The sequence below is a fragment of the Lipotes vexillifer genome, unplaced genomic scaffold (genome assembly GCF_000442215.2).
Source record: "Lipotes vexillifer unplaced genomic scaffold, Lipotes_vexillifer_v1.1 scaffold272, whole genome shotgun sequence".
NCBI lineage: Eukaryota > Metazoa > Chordata > Mammalia > Artiodactyla > Lipotidae > Lipotes > Lipotes vexillifer.
Window position 1 is genome coordinate 2,892,223 of NW_006772469.1, and position 8,486 is coordinate 2,900,708.

Here is an 8,486-nt window from a genome sequence, read left to right on the forward strand (position 1 = left end):
GCAAGAGTGTTCCCTTTTCTCCACACCCTCTCCAGCATTTATTGTTTCTAGAATTTTTCATGATGGCCATTCTGACCAGTGTGAGATGATATCTCATTGTAGTTTTTATTTGCATTTCTCTAATGATTAATGATGTTGAGCATTCTTTCATGTGTTTGCAGGCAATCTGTATATCTTCTTTGGAGAAATGTCTATTTAGGTCTTCTGCCCATTTATGGATTGGGTTGTTTGTTTTTTTGTTACTGAGCTGCATGAGCTGCTTGTACATTTTGGAGATTAATCCTTTGTCAGTTGCTTTGTTTGCAAATATGTTCTCCCATTCTGAGGGTTTTCTTTTGGTCTTGTTTATGGTTTCCTTTGCTGTTCAAAAGATTTTAAGTTTCATTAGGTCCCATTTGTTTATTTTTGTTTTTATTTCCATTTCTCTAGGAGGTGGGTCCTTGCTGTGATTTATGTCATAGAGTGTTCTGCCTATGTTTTCCTCTAAGAGTTTGATAGTGTCTGGCCTTACATTTAGGTCTCTGATCCATTTTGAGTTTATTTTTGTGTATGGTGTTAGGGAGTGTTCTAATTTCATACTTTTATATGTACCTGTCCAGTTTTCCAAGCACCACTTATTGAAGAGTCTGTCTCTTCTCCACTGTATATTCTTGCTTCCTTTATCAAAGATAAGGTGACCATATGTGAGTGGGTTTATCTCTGGGCTTTCTATCCTGTCCCATTGATCTATATTTCTGTTTTTGTTCCAGTACCATACTGTCTTGATTACTGTAGCTTTGTAGTATAGTCTGAAGTCACGAAGCCTGATTTCTCCAGCTGCATTTTTCGTTCTCAAGATTGCTTTGGCTATTCGGGATGACAGTTGTCTTTTCACTATTTTGGTAGTGTCCTTTGAAGCACAAAAGTTGTAAATTTTTATAAAGTCCATTTAATCTTTTTCTTTTGTTGCTCATGTCTTTGGTATCGTATCTAAGAAATCATTGCTAAATCCAAGGTCATAAGGATTTATCCCTATGTTTTCTTTTAAGAATTTTATACTTTTAGAGGTTCCATTTAACAAATTTCAAGTTATTTTTCACGTGGAGTATGCAGTAGTAGTCCAACTTTTTTTCTTCAAGGTGGATATTCAGTTGTCCTATTGACATTTGTAGAAAAGACTACTTTCCTCATTGAATGGTCTTGGCACGCTTATTGAAAATCAACTGATGATAGAGATGTTGATTCTTTTCTATAGATCTATATGTCTATCCTTATGCCAATACTATCCTGTCTTAAATACTGTTGCTTTGTAGTAGTGAGCTTTGAAATTAGGAAATTCGATTTCTCCAACTGTGTTCTTTATCAGATTGCTTTGTTTATTTTGAATTTCTATACGCATTTTAGGATCAGCATGTCAGTTTCTACAAAGAAGCCAGTTGGGATTCTGATAGGGATTGTATTGAATCTGTAGATCAGTTTGGGGAATATTGCCATCTTAACAGTATTAAGATTTCTAACACATGAACACAGGATGTCTTTCTATTTACGTAGATGATTAGTTTCTTTCAACAATATTTTGTAGTTTTCAGAGTATTAGTTTCATACTCATTTGTTAAATTTACTCCTAAGCGTTTTATTCTTTTTGATGTTATTATACGAATTAAATTGTTTTAGGTTTCATTTTTGGATTGTTCACTGCAAGAGTACACAATATATACTCATATATATATATATATATTTACACAATATAGATTTTTTTGTGTGTGTGTGTTACGCGGGCCTCTCACTGTTGTGGCCTCTCCCATTGTGGAGCACAGGCTCCGGATGCGCAGGCTCAGCGGCCATGGCTCATGGGCCCAGCCGCTCTGTGGCACGTGGGATCTTCCCAGACCCAGGCACAAACCCGCATCCCCTGCATCGGCAGGCGGACTCTCAACCACTGGGCCACCAGGGAAGCCCCTACAATATAGATTTTTATATATTTATCTTACATGCTGCAACCTGGCTGAATTTGTCCAGTACTTCTAATGGTTTTTTAGTTGATTCCTTAGTTTTTTCTATATACAAGTTCATGTCATCTCAAATAGAGATAGTTTTACTTCTTAGTAATGCCTTTAAAATAATAATTTACCACATTTTAGCCTTAAATGAAATCATTGAGTATACGAAGTCCAAATGTAAGATTTATACATGGATTTTTCATTTTTGTCAAATCTACTTTTCACTAATATATGATTCTCTGATAAATAATCCTTTTCTTCCCTTTTTTTTCTGTTCTTAAATATATGCTTATACCGTTGTTTCCTCTGACCACTTTACTTCCCCATAGTAAAACTGTTACCTTTCTGCCAAAAATAAAGATGTTATTACCATTTATTTTGAAAGGATTATGTTATCTAACCAATCGCAGGGTCAGTAGTATCTGATTCAACAAAATAAGACAAATTTCTTTAGAATAGAGTTTTACACAGCAATCAAAAGTACAGAAGAGCAATGTCACATCACTATGGCAGTAAATTTGTAGTAATATAAATAAGACAATAGAACATCTGCCCACAAGAGGCCAATTAAAATTTTGATGTATGTGTCCCCCACATCACAAAACATAAATACCTGCCACTTATGGCTAATTTCTCCTCTACAGAAAAAAAACCGCCCCTGCAATCACTTTATAACACATTGAATTAAAAAACAAATCTACCAGCATTTGGCACAAGACAAATAGCAAAGCAATAAAAATTAGTCAAGAATTATATAATTGATTCTGGGAACACTGTGAAGCTTTCAACATGTCTCTCTGTCTCTGTCCAAACTCCATCTATCAGCCACATATGGCTGTCTTCATTAGAATTATGTTTCTGAGACACTCATTAAGGAACTCAGCTGATGGGTTACTGTGTTACCAAAGAGGGTACTGAGTTCAGGAGCAACCTCCTGACCCCAGGATGTGGGGTGATCCCAGAACCAATGTATATTATAAGGAATATGTCCATGAAATTTCTGAGAAAATATCTCTTTTAAGGAGTTTTATCTAGAAGTTAGGAGAGTGACACACAGAAAAAGATGCTGCATTTAGAGTGAGGTTAAAATCCTTAATCAGAAGGAAATAGATTAATCTGTGACAGAACTTCAGCTGTGTTCTGGGATATTTTGTATTACATGCTTCTAGAAGTGAAATATATATAATCACAGGAAAGGTTTAAGTAATTAGTCTTCTAGTCTGGCTGGTTATATTTCATATTTTTAACCATTGCCACTCATACATTTTTTAAGACCAAGCTTTAACAGTTATAAAAACAGTTATTGAACATATATTAAAATTTGGCAGAGTTGATAGCCTCAGTTATCATTAATTCATAACAAAACAAACCGCGAGAACGCTTACTTACAAGTGACTTATCCGAACATGCCTCCACAAACTGTACTTAAATGCTGTTGATTTCAATCTCAGTGAAAACACTGGAGCATCCCTATTAGTAAAGAGGTAGGAAAGTCAGTCTAGAATTGACTCCAGAGCCTTAGCTATTAACCAGAATAATCTGAATTGTAGTCTTGGATCTACCCTTTTGTGGCTGTGTCATATTGGGTAAATCACAAAATCTCTCCTAAGCCTGCTCTCTTCTTTGTAAACTGAAAAGTAATGGAACTACTTAGCTTAAGAGTTATCTTAAAAGATGAAATGAGAATATGTACATTGAAAAATTTAGCACAATGCTTGGCACATAGTAAGTTCTCATATAGACTTTGAATTCTATTCCTTTCTTTGCCTACTAATCTGAAAATCTTAACTAACAATTTATCTTACACTCACGTTTATTTTAATTATAATTGAGAGCTAATAAGAATACACTATAATTTCCTCTTATAACATATATATTGATACTGTCTACTATTAATATTACTGAAACACTTTAAATTTAAAAGATAAATATATAACATATCATATACATACCATATATGCTGTATATAAAGCATATATATTTATGTATAAAGTATATATATGCTATATATATTACATATATAATTTTCCAACTTTTGTACCTTAGCATTCACTTTATTATCTCCTTTACTTCCAGGAAGGCAGAACTACCTGGATGGAGGACTAGCAGATAACAAACCACAGCCTGCATTGAACCATATGCCCTCATTAATTCAACAGCTGCTATTATGTCTAGGGTGTATCTTTTTCAGAGGCACTAGGCACACAATAGATGAGATATGACAAGCCTATTTTCTCTGTGTATCACCTAGAGGTCTTAGTATTGTACCTAGGAATTAGTAGGAGTTCAAAAAGTGTTCAATGAACAAAAATTACATCCTGTACCTGGTGAAAGATAGGGGGGAGATGATAAGGTAGATTTAAAAACTCAATAATACAAAAAAAGTCCCCTTGGATATGCTATAAAGCAATATAAAAATATTTACTCTGTTTTGATACATATTACTGATAATTATATATTGGTACAATAGAACTTTATGCAATTTATAAATAAAGATATAAAATTTGGGGTTTGGGTTCAAATAATCTTTTATTAATAGGGTTAATTTTAAAAGGTATGGAGACTTTGGTGGGGTGTGCTGAAATAGCTTTCACTCATCTACCTATACATCTATCTACCTATTGATCCATCCATCTTTTTTTTTTCTGCTTGAAATTTCTCTCACCTGAAATTCTTGTTTAAATCCAGATATGATGGAAGAGAAAACAGGAGGCACGATTGATCATCAGTGGTTATAAAATGGATTGTGAAAAGTCTCTTAACACCTAATTCCCCAAGCCTCATAGGTACCACACACATCATAGCATCCAAGAAACTCTACTTGTCAAACTCTTAATATGTATTAGAAATATTTCACAACTCATAGTTGGAGAACTTGTCTTGATATACAGCTTGCATCTCTCTTCCTGAATTTAAATAATCACCTTCTTATAAGTCCTCAATAAGATATGTAGGAGTTTTGGATTGTTATTTTTGGTTTGTCTGTTTGTTTTCATAAAAGAACTATAATTGCCTTTGTGGATGAACCCAATTCTCTAATTCACCCACTTAGTGGTCTTTTTTGTTACTAATTTTCTGTTATAGATTGTCCCCTATATTGGTGACCTTCCCTTATAAACATAAAAAATGAATATGTAATACATATTTATATCATGTTTGTGTTATAAATATATATGAAATTGAAATTGAAAAGGATGAGATAAAATGTAATTCATAAAGTTTTAAATAATTTTTGTTATTTACCAATAGTTCAAATAATTTTTCTCTCACTAATATTAATATTTTAATTAAGAGCAAAATGATTGAATGTCTTGTAATGTTTTTAACTTGATTTAACCCTTTGTGGTACAGCAATTCAAAGCTATTGGTCTAAATTCAGCATGTTTCGATACACGATTTTAAATAGCTGTTGTAACTGAAAAATATTCTTCCTAAGCTTCATAGACCCATATGGGAGAGGTGCAACATAGGCGCTGCTGGTTGAATCACAATAGCATTTTTCAATCTCATCTGCCAATTAGGTAAAAGAGTTTTGTTGAAATCCAACAAATATATCTCTGTCTTCCCTGATAACAATCTTTCATGCTAGTTAGAAAGTACTGTGCATCTTTAACTAGAAGAGGTCTCATTTCCTCCAGTTCAGTACTTCCTGGTTCAACCTCTAGTCCTGGCCCATGTGACTGCCTCCAAGACCATGTTTTGGTTAAAGAGAAGGGAATAGTTTTGCTATTAAGGCTGCAAATGTGTGTGTGTGTGTGCGCACGCACGCGTGTGTGCGCATGTGCACGCACTCATGCACACACGTGTATCCATAGGCACATATGTATTTTGAGATTTGTTAAAAGCATGTAAATGAAAACTGGCATTTATCAATTGACCTACGCCTCAGCAAAAATGAAAGTTCATATGAACCTCTTAAGTGAACTTTTCTGACTTAATAATACTTGGAGATACGTTCGAGTAAGAGGGCGAAAGGGAAGGTAGGGAGAGACAGAGAGATAGGAAAAAAGTCCTTTTATGCTACAGCAGAACGAATATTTACAATATTAATATGTAAGAAGGATAGAGTACAGGAGCAATAAAGCCAGAGGCCATATCTGTCTCCTTCCTAAGTGCTCCATTTAGAATCTGATCTTTGCACGGTTTCCAAATCCAGCGGTTGAAACCAACCATGATGAATGGACCGTAATAATTATATGATACGCTTCGTATGGTACCTGTCAGAATCACATACTATCTGGAGCATACTATCTGGAGCATCATTTATGAGAGGACAGGAATGTGCTTCTCAGCTTATAAGTTGACTTGGTAATAAAAAAGAATCATGAAATCAAATTTAAGCACATCTAATCGCAGCTTGTTAAAAAAGGCAGCCAGAGAAACTTCTTATTTTCTATAGCCAATTCCATTCCTTTCATGAAAACTTGATTTTATAGGTACCTGAATGGATTGCTTTCAACTGATTTTACAGTTGAAAGAGATAAAGTGGACACTCTCAGTTCATAGTGTGAACTTAATTCCAGCAATTTCTGTGTTTCCCTTAGAGCATCAATCTTATTTATCAAAAGGGGAAAGGTTAACTCAAACAGATGAAAGAGCCAAAGGAATAAGACTCAAGGATTGAGATCTGTGATGCATCAGACCATGTTGTCTCTTAATAAGTAAATGTACAAATATCTGCCTTGCATGAAACTGAAGAAGGTGGAGGAAGGGTATCGAGTAGCACAGACAAGGAAACAGGTGCAGAGTACTTAAGTTATTTGACCTCATTGTAGAGCTTGTTAGTGGTGAGGCAGGTGCTCCAGTGTAGATTTTCTCCCTCTGAGACCAAGTTCTTTCCATGAGCCTCTCTACTTTCCCCTCACACAGAGTACAGTTGCAAAAGGGGCAGTGGGCTCTGTTCAAGGGTATACAACTCTACTTGTGCATGTGTCCAGCAGCCTGCAAAGGCTGCTGACAGGTCAGACTAGGAACAATGGCAGTGGCCTTGCAATCTAGACAGTCTCCTAATTGTGACAGGAGCTCTGATAACTCAGCTAACTGATGGCTGTTATCATCCAGTACTTAAACTGTGTTTTTAAGGAAATATCACTAACTTTCTCTTATGGTATCTTAAGTTCCATACTTCAGGTCTCTACAACAGTGATTCTCAACCCAGGCCACCACATTAGTCATCTGAGTGAGCCTTAAAATTACGGAAGCCTGGGACCCCACCTCAAGGAAAATGCAATTGCTAGGATGTAGCGCAGAGTGGCGTTTTTTCATTTGGTTGGTTGTTTTTTTGGTGGTTGGTAGTATTTTTTAAAGTGCCCCCAAGTGATGCTAATGTGCAGCCACGAGTTGAGAATCACCTTTATACTGCTCCACTGTGAAGCTGTCCTAATGAAAGACTCTACTGCGAGTGATAGACCAAAGTCATAGCTAATATCCTAGGTCTTTTGAGCCTTTCTTTAGGAAAATTGTTCTAAGACTGTGTTCTCAAACTTTCCTATTCATGAGGATCCTCTAGAGAGCTTGCTAGAACACAGATTTCCATGCCCTTGCCCAAGGTTTCCACTTCAGTAGGTCTAGGATGAGACCAGAGAATTTGCATTTCACAGGCGATGCTGTTGCTGCTGGTCTAGGGACCACACTTTAAGAACCACTACTCTGAGCAGTTGATAAAAAGCCCACAAGGTTTCTTCTTCCTTAATGATCTTTCCCCACAGAAGGCAAGATTCTTTGACAACTAACTGCCAAGTCCCCTTCTGATCAGTACCTAAACTCTCGCAAATGTACTTCCCTCTGAGTAGCTTTAGTAAGCGTCTAGCAGATTTTATCAGCTAGACTCTGCCATTTACTTTTAGTTCTTAAAGAACAACTCTCTTTCCATCAAAATATTTCTAATACATTTGAAGAGTAACCTTCTAAAGACATGATCTTTTTCCACAAATGCAGCACAACTGTGATTACACTACACTGTCTCTTGTCCGTGCCAGGTAGATTTTGCTTCTTCGTGCAGTACAAATAAGTGGGTAAAAATGCCCGATTTTCCTTCTAAATGCATTAATTCAAGAAACCAGCTGTTGGTTAATAGGAAACTGATATTCAAAGTCTGGGGGACACCAAGGTAAACATAAATCGGGAAGATATGAGGATCATTTAAAATGTAGACTAAAAAAGGAACTAACATTTATTGAGTGCCTACCAGGAGCCAGAGCATTACACATTTTTAATTCACAAGATGGCCATCTGTATTTTAGCTAGTGCTCCAGGTAATTCTTATGCAGACTAACGTTGGAGAACCATTAATCTAAAGAAATAAATAGGGCTTCCCTGGTGGCGCAGTGGTTGGGAGTCCGCCTGCCGATGCAGGGGACACGGGTTCGCGCCCGGTCTGGGAGGATCCCGCATGCCGCGGAGCGGCTGGGCCCGTGAGCCATGGCCGCTGAGCCTGAGCCATGGCCGCTGAGCCTGCGCGTCCGGAGCCTGTGCTCCGCAGCGGGAGAGGCCACAACAGTGAGAGGC